Genomic DNA, 16,304 nt, shown 5'->3' on the forward strand with positions numbered 1-16,304 from the left:
TGCCCCCAGTAGTAATCCCTCCTGGTAGTGCACCCAGTGGTAATCCCCCCTTTCAGTGCCTCCAGTGGTAATCCCCCCTTTCAGTGCCCCCAGTAGTAATCCCTCCTGGTAGTGCACCCAGTAGTAATCCCCCCTTTCAGTGCCTCCAGTGGTAATCCCCCCCATTTAGTGCCCCCAGTAGTAATCCCCTCCTGGTAGTACCCCCAGTGGTAATCACCAATTTATAGTGCCCCCTGTAGTAATCCCCCCTGGTAGTGCCCCCTGTAGTAATCCCCCCTGGTAGTTCCCCCAGTGGTAATCCCACCTTTTAGTGCCCCCTGTCATAATCGCCCCCTGGTAGTGCCCCCTGTAGTAATTGCCCCTCTGGTAGTGCCCCCTGTAGTCCCCCCCCCAGTAGAGAGAGACGTGATCAGAATAAAAAAAAAAATTAGTTACCCGAAACCCCTATCCACTCCTCCGGCCGCTTTGCATGGGAGAGACGTCGTCATGATGACGTGTCTCCCATTACCCACTGCAGGAGCCGGAAGATGGCTCCCGCAGTGGGAGCAGCAGCAGCCGCTGAGAGTCTGACAGACTCTCAGCAGCTGCTGATTACACCAAACACACAGCTGCCGGCTCCGGCGGCTGTGTGTTTGGTAGTGTGTAGCGCTGCCGAACTCCGTCCAGTCAGCGCTACACTTCACTCGAGTATAAGCCGAGGGGGTACTTTTTCAGCACAAAAAATGTGCTGAAAAAGTCGGCTTATACTCGAGTATATACGGTATGTCCTTTTACTCATCTTCTATTATGTACTATTTAGTACGAATATAATGTTTTTATGATACTCCCTGGAATGTGCATACTTAAAATGTATATGGGAACATGTATACCGGATCTGCAGGTAACATAAAAGGAAGGGGTAGGTCTCTACTCAGCTATGCCTTGACAAAGAACCGTGATGGGTGGAACCGTGTCGGCAGCTGATTTGAGATGGAGATTACATTTTATGTTCCAGGATTACCATCTGAGACACTTAAGGGGCCAACCCGACAGGTGGCAGCTGCCGGTGGATAGCCGGAACAATTGGGACCCGGCCGACATTATCAGCTGAGGGACAGCTGTGGGTGAGAGCTGCTATCATCAGCTGTGAGAGAGATCTAATACTCCCATACTGACAGCCGCGGGTGAGAGCCGCCAATATCAGTTACGAGTAAGAGCCGCGGGTGAGAGCCGCAAACATCAGCTGTGAATAAGAACCAGTGCTCTCGTACTGACAGTCGCGGGTGAGAGCCACTAGCATCAGCTGTGAGTGAGAGCCACAGGTGAGAGCCACCAGCATCAGCTGCGAGTGATAACTATATGCACAGAGGAATTAGTGTTTGGAGATTGGGACAGACTATGGGTGAGAGTTGAACTCTGCATCATATCTATTACCCTGGAGATATACCACCCTGGTGTGTTCAGGTACCATAGGATTTCTCCAGGACCAACACTTCCCTGTTTTTTAACATTGTGCTTAGATTGTGGGACCCCACATTCATCAAAGGACTATTTTTTTATGGAAGTACTGTAATTTTGGAGAGTTTGCCTTTGGATTACAAGACTGTTTAGTTTTAGAGACATTCTTTTAAGAAGCACCATTACATTTATTTTAAGAAAAATGTATAATTATATTGAAGTTTTATTTTCCTCGGTTTTTGAACATTATATACGCAGCGCTGCTATATGACACAAAAGTTGCTACTTTGCTTCTGTGTCTTAATTTTGCCTAGGTTGTGGCTTATTAGAATTATATTGCATAAAACAACTGTTTGTACTGGCAAAACTGGCCAAAATTTAATTTCCTTTGTAAAGTTACATTTTAATACCTCTAAGTCCCTTTTATTTATTGGGACTTATTATACTCTGGATTTATGGGCTGGTTAAAGTAAATATTTTTCATCACACCGATGGACATCTGAATAGACAAATGATTGTTCAAAGCTCCAGAAGAATACACTAAAGGTGAGTGCAACCACTATAAGCATTTGTATCCACCAATGGGCATGGAAGATATACACCATGTTGTTTCACTTTTGTCCCGTCTCCTGAGTACTGGAACCATGACACTGAACACCCAGATGAAAAAAGTGCTCTCTGTTGTTGAGCAACCATTACAGGACAACAGTGTTAAGATTGTCCAACTCCTTCCATTGTCATTTATATGGTGAGTTTTTATATTCCACCATTCACCGACACAACTGTACAACAGTATACACTATTTTCTGGTTTTCTTTTCCTTCCACCTTTATTCTAGATTACATAACTGCTTCCTAATATACACTTCACAATTCTCTAATAGCTGCTGTCTGCTTCTCTCAAAATGCACTCACAAAGACAACAGAAGCAGAAATTTACTTAGAGTTTGAATTTCAGATTTAAGGGGCATATTTATCACAATCCACATTTTTAATGCCAATGTGATCATTTTTGCCTAAATTCTCATTGTGAAAATTCATATTTTAACACAAATTTACCAATATGATCTTGCTGGGAAATGGGGCTCCAAAAAGAGCCTGCCACAATTGAATAGCCAGAAGCAGTGATAGTTTTATCTATAATTGTTTCCTGCTTCAGGTCCAGTGCAAGTAGTGTGCATGCATGGCTGTCAGCCAGAGAATGCATCAGTGAGGGGACACGGAGAGGTATCCAGAGGATCCCTCTCTGTGAAATCCCTGATACAGTAGCCCATAGGAGACTATAAGCTAACACCATCTTCAGATGGCATTAGCTACCAGATCCAAGCTTGGTAAATCTGACTGCATAGCAAGCCCTGTAGAAACCTATGGAGGCTACTTTGTAGTCGGAAATGGAGGACTATGGCAGATATCAGAGATACTGTACAGTATTTGCTGCAGTCCAACCATAGTAAATCCTAGGGAACCTTAATTCTTGCTGGTACCCACCAAAAAATGGGTGTTTTGGGGGATATCGCACAAATTTTAATTGATAAATTGGCTCTTTAGTAACTTGCATTTTGGAGGCTGAAATCTGCAGCCAAACTGCATGGCAAAACATCTAGCGATACCTTTTTCTATATTCTTTATGTCCAATGTTACATGGCATTGAGCGTGGTGCTTAAATTATGTGAACCTTACATCTTGTAAGTACTTGCCCAATGGTGTGTAGCAGTGAGCCCTTACCCATGAGATGTGGTCAATATCCAAACCGTGGGGATTTTGGTGCTCAGAATCCTGGCACCTGAAATCTGACACTTGTCAGAATCCCGGTGCCGGCATCTCGACTGCCAGCATCCCGAAGGTAAGTAGCATGGTTGGGGGAAAGGTTAGAGTTAGGGGTTAGGGTTAGGCACTAGGAGGAGGGGGAGGGTTAGGCAATAAGGGAGGAGAGTTAAGGAGAGTGTTAGGTACACACTGGAGCGATGGGCATTTGTTACAACATCAGAAAGAATGCCCGTCAACAGTGATTGTGCATCCACACTGTATGACTTTAATGAATGACTTAACGATCACCGTTATTTCATTCAATAACAATGCACTGGCCGCTAGTGATATTGCTAGGCTTGATGTGTAGCACATCAAACCTGGTGACTGTCGCTAATGAACACGGGAGCGCGTGAAGATGCATAAACACTGATCGATGTAGGCAATATGCCATTACAAAATGGCATATTGGCCTGACATTGCTCTAGTGTGTACCCAGCTTTAGGTTAGGGTGCAGGGAGGGTTAGATTTAGGCACTAGGGGAGAGGTTAGGGTCAGGCACTGGGGAGGGAGGGTTAGGGTAGGGAGAGGGGGAAAGTTCTAATACAGACCGAAAAGTGATGGTGTTCTAACCCTGTCGGGATGCCAGCATCGGGATTCTGACCACCAGGATCCCATGCCCATTCCCCTATCCAGTACCACTGGCTAGCATGTACCATGATAGTACTCTCAAAATATAGTGCTCACTCTTGTGGCACGAGAAGTGTAAGCTGTACAAGTGAGTGCAATTCACATGTTGTCCATGTAATAATAAATAAATAATAGTGCCACCATTAGTTGGTGAAATAAATATTAGTGCCCTTGTTTAAAATAATTAATATTGATACTGCCATTAACAAAATTTAGTCACTTGTATTAAAGGTGGGCAGAGATAAAGTAATAGCCAATCAGCTCCTGTTATTTTTCAAACACAGCCTGTAAAGTGACAGATAGGAGCTGATTGGTTGGTACTTTACCTCCATCCACTTTATCTCTCTCCAAGACTTAGTACATCTACCCCTTGCTCTGGTATGCACAGGCCAGGAGCACCTGAAAGGGACTAGTGTATTTCATTATTAGGCCAGTATTCTCAAGGTGCAGGAGCATGACCATTTTTCAGGCTGCATTGTAAAGAGCCAGGCACCATGCCGAGTAGGCTGGGCTTTCAGAAAACAGAAATTAGGAAAAAAAAAGTCTCTGATTTTTTTTTTTGTGTATTCCATGTACTGAAATCAGGATAGTGGTTTAAAATAAATATTTTGTATGATGTGTGGTTTGCATTGCATAACTCAGAAACAGCACATAAATGTGTATATGGGTTAGGTATGGGATCTCGGCGGTCAGGATGCCGCTGGTCAGAATCCCGACAGCGGCATCCCGACAGTCAGAATCCAGACACCCATATGTAAGTATAGTAGCACTAATCCTAATCCCTACCCTTACCCTCCACAGTGCCTAAACCTAATCTCCCCCTTAGTGCCTAGACCTAACCTCCCCCTCCCTGCATCCTAACCCTCACCCTAGTGCCTAACCCTAACCCCTAACCATCCCCTAACTCCAGACATTTACCTTTGGGATTCTGGCAGTCAGCACCGGTATTTCAACCATCGGCATCCCGCAAGCAGTGTATACAATGTGTGATTTCATCCAGTCACAGGTTAGTAGATCTCCCCATGAATATTTGTATTTGGATCTCAGTTGTATATATTAGGCTAAAGTATGAGTCCCTGCATTGTTCTTGAACCTTCTTATTTTACCAGATGCAGTGCCCAGTCTAAAATTTAATGGCAGTAGATACAAAACAAGAATCTGACAAATTAGTAGAGATGTGTCCTCTTACATCCTTGTCAATTGCGCTACAAACATGCGCACGCAGTGCACCATGTGATTACCTGCAGCAACATATGTTATGCTATGCTATGGCGCACACTGCAATGCACCAGGCAATACTATAGAGTCACAAGTGCGAATGCGGTGCACGTATCCAATCGCAGGAAAACACGCCTAGTGCCATGCGTGGTGCAATTTGCTGTATATTTATTTTATTTATTTATTAACAGTTTCTTATATAGTGCTGCATATTCCGTTGCGCTTTACAGTATGCAGCAAAGATGTAAGATGACACATCTGTATATCCTGAAAATACTTATATGTTGTGATAAGAAAATGAATATCCTGCTATTTGTAGAACATCTATTTTACAAGATGTTAATTTTGATAGACTTGCACTGTTTTGCTATAAAAAGAAATTATAGCCATGTAAAGCATTCTTGTCTCTGGTCATCCATTTAGATAGGCTGAAGTTAGGACTGTGCTACTGTGCAGTCTCCATATTGGTTCCTTTAAATATGCTTCAAACCCAAACCAAGATGGCCACCTACTGTACTTCTGCTCATGCGCAGTGCAATCTTGTCATTGTGTTGGAGCTCCACAGTGGAACACAGACACTTAGCTGTTAGACCCGTCGTTTACCATTTGACCCACAATGCTGATAATGCAGAGGTACACTCAACTACTACCAACATATAGTGACTGGCTGGCGGTCTGTATGCTTCACTCCATCCTGAGAGTCTGTTACATGCTGAACTGTGAGTATATCCAGATTACTGCTGAATAAACCATTTCATTGTGTAAGTACTGGGCTTTCCATGGATTTCAGTAGATCCACGGATGTGCACCATTACTATACCATCGCCAATAGTACACACATATTCCAACAGGTTAGGGGCCAGGTACACGAGCACCAGTTGCACAGGCTCCAAGAAATTAGACTGCCCAGCAGCACAAAGATGCCATTAGACACCTGCAAACCCAGAATGAAAACAACACAGAGTGTTTCTGTTGCAGTGTGTCAGCACAGAGAGTTAAGCAGAGCACAGAAGCTGTATAATCATGTCAGAAAGAAGTATACATACAGGATCTATACCCATGTTGGGATTTATAAAACTGAAAGGTGCATATTATGATACCATACGGAAGTTTGCAATGGAAATGCAATTAAAATGTGAAAATTTGTGGAAAGTTACAGTTGATCCTGGTGAAAGTCCAATCCCAAGAACCATAAGTAAAATTGGCTTGAGTGTTGAGCAACACATGTACTCTATCATACTTGGGAAAGTGCCTGCAAATTACATGTGTACTGCATTACTGCAGCATATGAGTATGGGGGTCTTATTAATGAGAAGAATTAATCTGAGGTGCATATTATATAATACCAAGATATGTGAATGCACCAGTATGAGTGGCTACATTGACAGAATGATGTCCATATCTCAGCAACTAACATTTGTATGAGTTCAAGTAGATCACAAGAAAAACATCACAGTGATTCTGCAATACTCGACATCTGAGTTTTACTTTCTAGTAGTGGAGTTGGAAGCCAACACAGCCAAGATACTGTAACTACAGAAGTTGTTAGAGCAAAGCTGCTTTAGTTCCCAGAATGTGTGCCAGTTAAATTGAATGCTAAGAATAATGCATTACACACTAGGATTGAGAATCTCAGAAAGTTAAAGTGTTATGCATGTCACAAAAGAGGTCACAAATTTATAGAATATAAGCAGAAGAATGTTATTGCTGTGCAGAATAAGAGGTACAATGCTAAAGATGAGTGAGCTTTGAGTGTCACAGACAGCCACAGAAAATATTGTTGGAATATTGAATCAGGCACTACCAGACATTTCAGCTGCAGTGAATAGTGGTTCACTACAATAGCCATGTGTGATCCCATAAAAATCAAAGGAATTGGGAACGAAGTGCTTATAGCTATGAAACTTGGAACAGTCACTACCTATCTGAAATTAGGGACTAAAACAAAGCTGCAGAAATCCAATATGTGCTTTATGTACTAGAGATGGGAACACAACTCATAGCCATCATAGTTCAAGAGCAAAAAGGTCACAGAGTCCATTATGCAAAAGGAAAGTGCTTTGTACAGAAAAGAAAAGGGACTAATAGCAACAGGTACCCGATGCCATCAATTATATGTCCTTGACACACAGCAGTGTTATATGATGATGACGATGGAGTCACTCTATGACATTCTGGCACAGAAGATTTGGTCACCCTGGATATGACAGAAATGACTGGTTTCAGGAATAACCTTGACTGATGCAGCTAAACCTGTATGTAAAAGCTGTATAATAGGAAAGCAAAGCTCCTTATTGGTGCAGGTATAATGCACTGCTATCAAACTAAAGTCACAGGATGGTTCTTCTGTATGCTCAGTTTCATGCCGAGAGTCTGTTATATGCATAACTGTCAGCACAGCTGTACATCCAGATTACTGCTGAATAAACCAATTTAACTGGTTAAGTACTGGGCTGTTCACTGATTTCAGGGGATCCACTGGTGTGTAGCATTACTCTGTCCTACCATTGCCAATAGTACACACATATTCCAACATGATATACTTGCAAACATGCTGTTTTGTATTAATTTTGGTCAGTTTCCCAGGAAAATGACGAGGTGTGGTTTGAAAAGGTCTGTTCATTTGTCTTTACAGACTTTCGCAATGAAGTGCAAATTGTTCATTTAAAGCAAACAACATATGATTTTTGGTGGGAGTATACAGGGGAAGTGAGACTCATCTTTAGCATAAACATCAAAAGTGCTGAGGATAATTCCAAAGTCCCCCAGCAGCAGTAAATGCCAGTGAAGGATCAGTGAGAAGGCATGGGTTGATGATATAATCAAACTGCACATCCCCCACAGCCACAACACAGAGAATATATAAAATATCAAAAATCAGGGAATGGGGAAGTGGGCGTTACCAGCACACTATCTAAAGCACACTTCAAACTATATTTTTCCATAATAATAGTTTCTGGTGATCATTGTGATCACCAGATAATTACACCTGCAGTACAAACTCATCTGAATACTGAAACCAACGCACTTGAGGCACCGTTGTTTGAAAAGGGGAGTCCCCTCTTTTAAGTGATGTATCCACTTAGTAATTATTGTCTGGTGAATACCAGAAAATAACATCATATACTATAGAAAGACAGATATTTGGGGGATGTGTGGTTCTAATTCCCAAATCTCCCCGATCCTGGCTTCAATAAAATAGAGCCTTATTTCATATATTAGGTTGTCCACTTTACGCAATCATATGCCTTGATTGGAATACCACATTATATCTACACATGTAATACATCTCGTTGTCATTTCTACTTGTAGATTTTATTATGAATACTTATTTGTAGAAATCTGTATACTGATGTGGATTAATGCCAAAGCAAGAATCACAAGGTATTTCTTGGTGTTTTTCAGAAAAAAAAATGCATATTTTATTCTAGTTCACTTTATTTAAATTTCCAAGGAAACTCACTTTATTGCAAATTTAGGTAGATATTCTTTGCTTTATCAGTAAGCATAAGCAAACTAACACTATTTTCTGAAATCTCAAAGGCTCCTGTAAACAAGGTATAATTTGTGTCGTTACTACATTAGAAAGTTAAGGATATTGGTTTTGAATGTAACCAGCTTAAAAGGTGCTGAAAAAAGCTCAACACAGGGGTAAGAAGGGTCCCAGGAGTGAATGGAACACATTACTACTTTGCTACTGTACCTAATACATTTCTTCTCTTCATTGGACAAGTAAAATCATTAATTTCAGAAACATAAATAACATAATGACAGGATATCAACCATATTTTTTTAACATTCACTGTCAGTATTAATACGCGATAATATTTTCTGATCCACGTGTGCATTCATGCAAATCTGAGCGTTGTCTATGTCATTTACTTTAGACTAGACTTCATTACTGCTTTCATTGCTATTATTTGTTAAAAGCTCAAATGCATCATCTATTGTAGTTATAGATGTGAATTTGTTTATAGTTGTGGTATGTTGTCTGTTCAATGCATGTCGTTTTAGCCCCCTGTCTGCCACCAAAGAGCATATGTTTCATTGTGCTTCTTTAATATTTTAATAAATTGTTCTCATTCTTAAAGAGCAAGTTATTCTGACTATTATAGTATGTATATGTCTGTGCACTGCTGTGTTAATATATCTTAAGAGTGTTTATATATACACACTGTGTACAGTATCTAGTAGTTGTCTATTTATTCTTTAGTGAAAGCTGACATTTTCAATTATTTAAGATGGTATTTTTCTCTTACATTACTCCATAGCAGTGGAAAACAAGAGCTTGTGTTCTTGTCTTAATAGTCTTCCAGGCAATGCCGTGGACAGGCTTCATATTGGCAGATTTGTACTTTGATGTCACACAATAACTGCTATGCTATGTTATTTTGTTATAGTATATCCATTATTAAAAAAAAATGATAGAGGTGATTTTAGCTGCTAACAACTGAGGGAAGAGGACATTTACTTTTTTCTTTTAACCAAGCTGTATTTGAGAATAGGACTAACATTGTCAATTCATTTTATCCTTATGCTTCATACAGATAAATAATTTGTTTGGTTTTGTTGTCCTCATATGCAAAAAACCTAAACATAAAATAAAACTAATTTATATTGGCATAAAAAAACCACCAAGAACAAGATTTTACAAGTAGAAAGTAAATCTTATATATATATATAAAATTCATTGGTCTGTTTGTTTGTCTGTCCGGTTATGCATTCAGACACAATGTAAGGTGGTCCAGTTGGATCTTGACCAGGTTTTAGGTGGGTTAGGATCCTGGTCGGACCTCCCGTTAGTGTACCCTGGGCTGAACTTTGATCCGAGGACCCTGTTCTGGGCCTTCTACTGGATATATTTTGATAAAATCTTTACAGAGAGGAGACAATTGTTCTGGGATGGCTAATGGAGTGGTTAGGGTCCCATTCGGACCTCACGGGGGAGTGCTCTGGGCAGAACTTTCCTCATAGGTGTGTTGGAAGAGCTGCTAAGTGGCTAGTTATTTTTAAAATGTTGACAGTTACATCCAACTCATTGATAACTTAATAACTTGAAGATTTAGTAACTTGAAGATTTAGTAGAACATATATTATTATATAAAACTAAAACACTACAGTAGCACATCCCTTGAATGTTTTTTAGAACATAAAATATGGTAATTCCTAAATATTTAAAGCCTCAAGGATAATAAAGAGACTAGACATGATCACTTTTATAAAAGGAATTTTTACCTCTATGATCAAATAAAAGGTACAACTTCCAAAGTAATTGGATCTTATTAATAACTGTTTCAACTCTATAACTGAACTAAAGCTTTCCTCCTGATTCTGGCAACCTAATTATATATTCCCATTAAAGGCTAACTCAAAAAACTCTTCAAGAGAAATCCCTGTACTGGATGATCTTTCTATACTATATTATTATTGTATAGAAATCAATAATTTTTTTAAAGAGTAAACTTAATTCACTGACTAACTATTCCAAATGTCACAAAAATGACATGCTCACTTTATATATATATATATATATATATATATATATATTATTACCTAAAATAGGCATAAATTCCTAGCACTGCAAAAGCTTTACTCTCACTATAATGATTTTTTGTGATCGCAAACAATATTCAAAACTTTTAGCATTTTAAAGTTCTTTCTTGGACATTGATAAACCCTGGAGTGTGTGTGTTTTTAAAGGCTAAATAGAGTTCTAGTTATTAGTTCTGAATGCTATTAATGTTAGTGCTGGTTATGGGGAAATAAGTCTAAGAGGCTCATTTATTAACACGTTTTATCATATGCAACGAGTTTTAAACCTCGTTGTATTCGATAATGACAGTTGGGAGCTTGAGCACCATTTATCATATGCGGTAAGTTTTAAAACTCATTGCATATAATAAAATTTGTTGTTAAAAGTTTTAAAGGGGAATGCTATTAATTCATGGCTTGTTGCAGGTAGGAAAATCTATTGTTGATATATATATATATATATATATATATATATATTTATATAGTAAATAATGCTGGTGCATGATAATGTTTCAGATTAATAACTGCAATGGATTGTAGAAAATACACCTGATTCCTTGAAGAGGGAGTGGGCCCTCAGGCAGTGGGGCCCACCGGGGGTTTCCCCTGTGGGCCGGTCCGACCCTGAATGTGGGTGCTATTGGGCTAGTTGAGGGAGACATAGATATTTCATTAAATGGTACACTTCACATTTTATGTACCTATTCCTTTTTCTAAACCCCCGGCCCGCCTTCCAAACAGGGCGAGCTGTCAATCAACATCGACAGCTCGCCCCCTTTGGAAAGAGACCCGCTATGACCGGCGCTGTGGGTCGTAGCAGGTCTCACGCATGCGCACCAAGGAGCCGGCTCCCTCGTGCGCATGCACACTGGACAAACATCGAGGTGGCCGTGCGGTCGTAGACCGTACGGCTGCCTCTGAATGAAGCCCTTTGTCCTGACTGCAAGAACAATTGGAAGCTATGTCCTGCTTCTATCTCTGAATCAGGCACATTGTGAGGATATCAGTTCAATGTTTAGCTCTTTCTGGATGCCAGCTGACTGTGCTGCCCATAAATCATCACTATATATTTGATGTTCGTTGTATCTCAAAGTGGATAAAATAAATCACCTAGGCAAATAGCGTGTGAAAGGCGCACTATTTTATTATATAACAAACACAAAATACAATAATAGTATAAATGTGACTATGCTAGTTACACACACTCCTATACCTCATCAGCATCTATATAAAATCAATTCAGTGCACAATTTAGGCTGCAGTTGGTGCTCCTCACCCCTCTAGTGATGTTGTAGATCCTAAGCTTAACTTATTTCCACAAAGTAACAAAATTCATAGAGGCAGTAGATGGGCATTCACATTATGACCTAAATGTGCATCAAGAACTGTATGGTAACTTCATATAGTAGCATTTGCTTACAGTCTCCTATGTAACAAAAGATTTCCACAGGGCTCTCTTTTGTGCTATATTTGACCCATATCATTATTGACCTCAAGCAGATGGAAGTACAGTATATTGCAAGTAAAAATGAAATTTTAAGTTTCATTTTATGTTAGACAAACCAGCAATTGAAAAATGCTCATGCAAAATGCTCTTTGTCTTTACATAGATATGATTCTTAACCACAATTTTTTATTTCAGAACAAAGTTGCGCAAGGTGCTGCAAGTATCAGAACAGAAAATATCCTTAAGCAATTGAATAACATTTTTCTGAATAAAATACAGTACTCTGGGCCTGATTCAGAGCCAGACGCTCTGACCAGAGCGCTCGCTCTAAATCAGTGCCCTCCTACCTAAAAATGGGGTGGCCTCCTGGCCGCTCGCATAGCTGTGGGTGACCACCCACAGCTTATGCGAGCGGACAAAAAGATGGTCGCAATGGTCAAGACCATCGGGCTTGCGATGAGACCCTGCGGTAGGGTCTTGCTACCACAAGCCCAGGAGTGCTTTTGGCTGTATCAGAGCCAAAAGCACTCCCACTGACATCACTAGTGATGTCAGTGGGGCCGGCCCCAGATGGTAGGCGTTCCCATGGTAACCCCTCCGTCTGGGCAGCAACACCCCTGGCACGCCCACCAAAGGGGGCGTGCTGTCACTCACCATCGACAGCATGACCCATTTGGTGCGAGACCCATAGTGACAGCTTGGCTGTCGCTATGCGGGTCTAGCGCATGCGTACGACGGAGCTCCCTTCGTCGTGCGCATGCGGGCACCATTGACCCACTTGCGAGCACTCAGCACTCGCGAGCTGGTCTGAATCAGGCCCTCTGTCTTTTCTTAGAATACATTGTCCATTCCCCGACTGTACAGTAGGGTTTCCCAAACTCGTTTCTCAAGGCACCCTACCAGTCGAGGATTTAAGGATATCCTTAAAACCTGTACTGTTAGGGTGCCTGTATTCAATTAGAGGCAAAAAGTTGTATACTTTTCGCCTATTGCACTTTCCGTTGTATTCGCCTTTTTGAGACGTGAATTCGCGGCATGCGCGTCCCCGCGAATCGCCCTAATTACAGAACAGGCCGAAACACAAATAGGCGAATGCATAACAGGCAGGAAGTACTGCATACATTGGGGGAATCAGTCTGTACCCCAAAATAAGATGCTCTGACACTGGAAATTATTACAGATGTGTACTATTAGCCCTAATAAAATAATTTTGTCCTTAAATTGTGTTAAAAGCTTTCAAGAAGTATATCTGTAAAAGTGATGAAGAATGATATAAAACAGTATTTTTTATGGAAAAAAAAATAGTCCAGTCATATTTGGGATACTTGAAAATGGGTGCTAGCATATTTTTGTTTCTTTAAAGAGCACTTTTAAAAAATGTGAAAAATCCACCTACTGCAAGCACCTGCAATCCTAAAAACACCTTCCCCATCCATACAGCCCCCCAAGAAACCAATTGCACTACTTTTTATCCTTGTCCCCCCACTTTTCTTTTTTTCGCCCAAAAATTGCGTCTTTTTTCGGATGTTGTAAAGTCATTTTTTAAATTTTGGGTCTGATTTGTCCTTTTCGGGGGTGTACAAAGGGTTCTGAATCAATTCCCCACATTTGCACCCCAAAATAGAGATTAGTAACTTTTTTCCGCCTGCCATTCATTGGAGAAACTTTTCCTCCTGTTTTAGTGCATTGAGTTTCCGCTTAGGTAAATTGGTCCTGGAATTGAATTTGGAGATAATACACAAACAGGCGAATAGCTATAAACAGGCGAAAAGCTGCAATAGGCAAAAATTTTTCACCGATCACGGCTTTTCGCCTCTAATTGAATCCGGCCCCACATTTGGGAACTACTGCTTTATGATATACAGTCTAACCCACCTCTTATATATTTTTTAACATTTTTAATGTTCAGTGGATATTTTTAGGGCTTATGAACCCATGCTTTTTTCTCAAGGAAATGGTCATCATCTTGAAAACATATCTACAGCAAAGCCCAGTCACACCTAAGGAGAGGTTCTAGTTACCAAGAAATGTACCCTCCAGTCTGATCTTTCTCCAGCACAAGCCAGTTTACTGCAACTGGCTGTAAGTCATTGGCATATCTATAATAGGTGCAGGGTGTGCAGTGCACATGGGCCCCTGGTCCATGAGGGCCCACTCAGCACAATCCACATCGGCAGATGCTGCAGACAAAAATCACTGGGAAACTAGTGCAGTGGCCATTTTCATGGGGATTCGCACATGTGCAGTAGAGAAGTCTCTGGGAACATGTTGCTGGAGATCTGCATATGTGCAGTAGAATCTGGCACAGGGGCTCCCCTCCTCTCTTTAAATACCCCTGCTGCAAGTCTATATATTGGTTTCTCTACTCCTTTCCTCACAGTGTGTAACCACTTTCCCCTGCTGAACATAGGTCACTGGTTACAGGCACGCAGTCACACATGTAGCTTCTGTATAGTTAAGAAAATAAAATGTGTGGGGCAATGATTGTATCTTTACATAAAATGCATGGGGGTATAGGCTTTTTATTTAATGATGAGGGTGGGGCTGATCTAATGAGCAATGGTGGTGCCTATTAATTTTGAAGTCAGTGATGGAATTATTATTTTTTTAATGCTGGCTGGTTTCAGGACTATTAATTGAATTTAGAATTGATGTCAGGACTAATTTGGAAGGGAAAGAGGTTTATTGAATGTGAATCCTAGTTATTTATTTGTTGAAACTTTTTTGTGGCGGGGATAAGTGTATTCAATATTAATACTTAATTTAATGCTTGTGTATGTTGGGCTAAAATAGGTCTAGTTATTAGTTCTGAATGCTATTAATGTTAGTGCTGGTTATGGGGAAATAAGTCTAAGAGGCTCATTTATTAACACGTTTTATCATATGCAACGAGTTTTAAACCTCGTTGTATTCGATAATGACAGTTGGGAGCTTGAGCACCATTTATCATATGCGGTAAGTTTTAAAACTCATTGCATATAATAAAATTTGTTGTTAAAAGTTTTAAAGGGGAATGCTATTAATTCATGGCTTGTTGCAGGTAGGAAAATCTATTGTTGATATATATATATATATATATATATATATATATATATATATAGTAAATAATGCTGGTGCATGATAATGTTTCAGATTAATAACTGCAATGGATTGTAGAAAATACACCTGATTCCTTGAAGAGGGAGTGGGCCCTCAGGCAGTGGGGCCCACCGGGGGTTTCCCCTGTGGGCCGGTCCGACCCTGAATGTGGGTGCTATTGGGCTAGTTGAGGGAGACATAGATATTTCATTAAATGGTACACTTCACATTTTATGTACCTATTCCTTTTTCTAAACCCCCGGCCCGCCTTCCAAACAGGGCGAGCTGTCAATCAACATCGACAGCTCGCCCCCTTTGGAAAGAGACCCGCTATGACCGGCGCTGTGGGTCGTAGCAGGTCTCACGCATGCGCACCAAGGAGCCGGCTCCCTCGTGTGCATGCACACTGGACAAACATCGAGGTGGCCGTGTGGTCGTAGACCGTACGGCTGCCTCTGAATGAAGCCCTTTGTCCTGACTGCAAGAACAATTGGAAGCTATGTCCTGCTTCTATCTCTGAATCAGGCACATTGTGAGGATATCAGTTCAATGTTTAGCTCTTTCTGGATGCCAGCTGACTGTGCTGCCCATAAATCATCACTATATATTTGATGTTCGTTGTATCTCAAAGTGGATAAAATAAATCACCTAGGCAAATAGCGTGTGAAAGGCGCACTATTTTATTATATAACAAACACAAAATACAATAATAGTATAAATGTGACTATGCTAGTTACACACACTCCTATACCTCATCAGCATCTATATAAAATCAATTCAGTGCACAATTTAGGCTGCAGTTGGTGCTCCTCACCCCTCTAGTGATGTTGTAGATCCTAAGCTTAACTTATTTCCACAAAGTAACAAAATTCATAGAGGCAGTAGATGGGCATTCACATTATGACCTAAATGTGCATCAAGAACTGTATGGTAACTTCATATAGTAGCATTTGCTTACAGTCTCCTATGTAACAAAAGATTTCCACAGGGCTCTCTTTTGTGCTATATTTGACCCATATCATTATTGACCTCAAGCAGATGGAAGTACAGTATATTGCAAGTAAAAATGAAATTTTAAGTTTCATTTTATGTTAGACAAACCAGCAATTGAAAATTAAAACTTTGAACACTGAGTTTTTCTTAATATTTATGTTTAG

General features: G+C 40.4%; 1 protein-coding gene across 6 annotated transcripts in view; it reads right to left on the bottom strand.

The window, feature by feature from the left end:
• The window catches only part of LOC148522165 (proton-coupled folate transporter-like), a 549,361-nt gene that overhangs the window by 124,055 nt on the left and 409,002 nt on the right, over positions 1–16,304 (bottom strand). The window lies entirely within an intron of this gene.

Source organism: Taudactylus pleione, unplaced genomic scaffold (assembly GCF_031769625.1).
Source record: "Taudactylus pleione unplaced genomic scaffold, aTauple2 ptg000154l, whole genome shotgun sequence".
In the NCBI taxonomy this organism is placed as follows: Eukaryota; Metazoa; Chordata; class Amphibia; order Anura; family Myobatrachidae; genus Taudactylus; species Taudactylus pleione.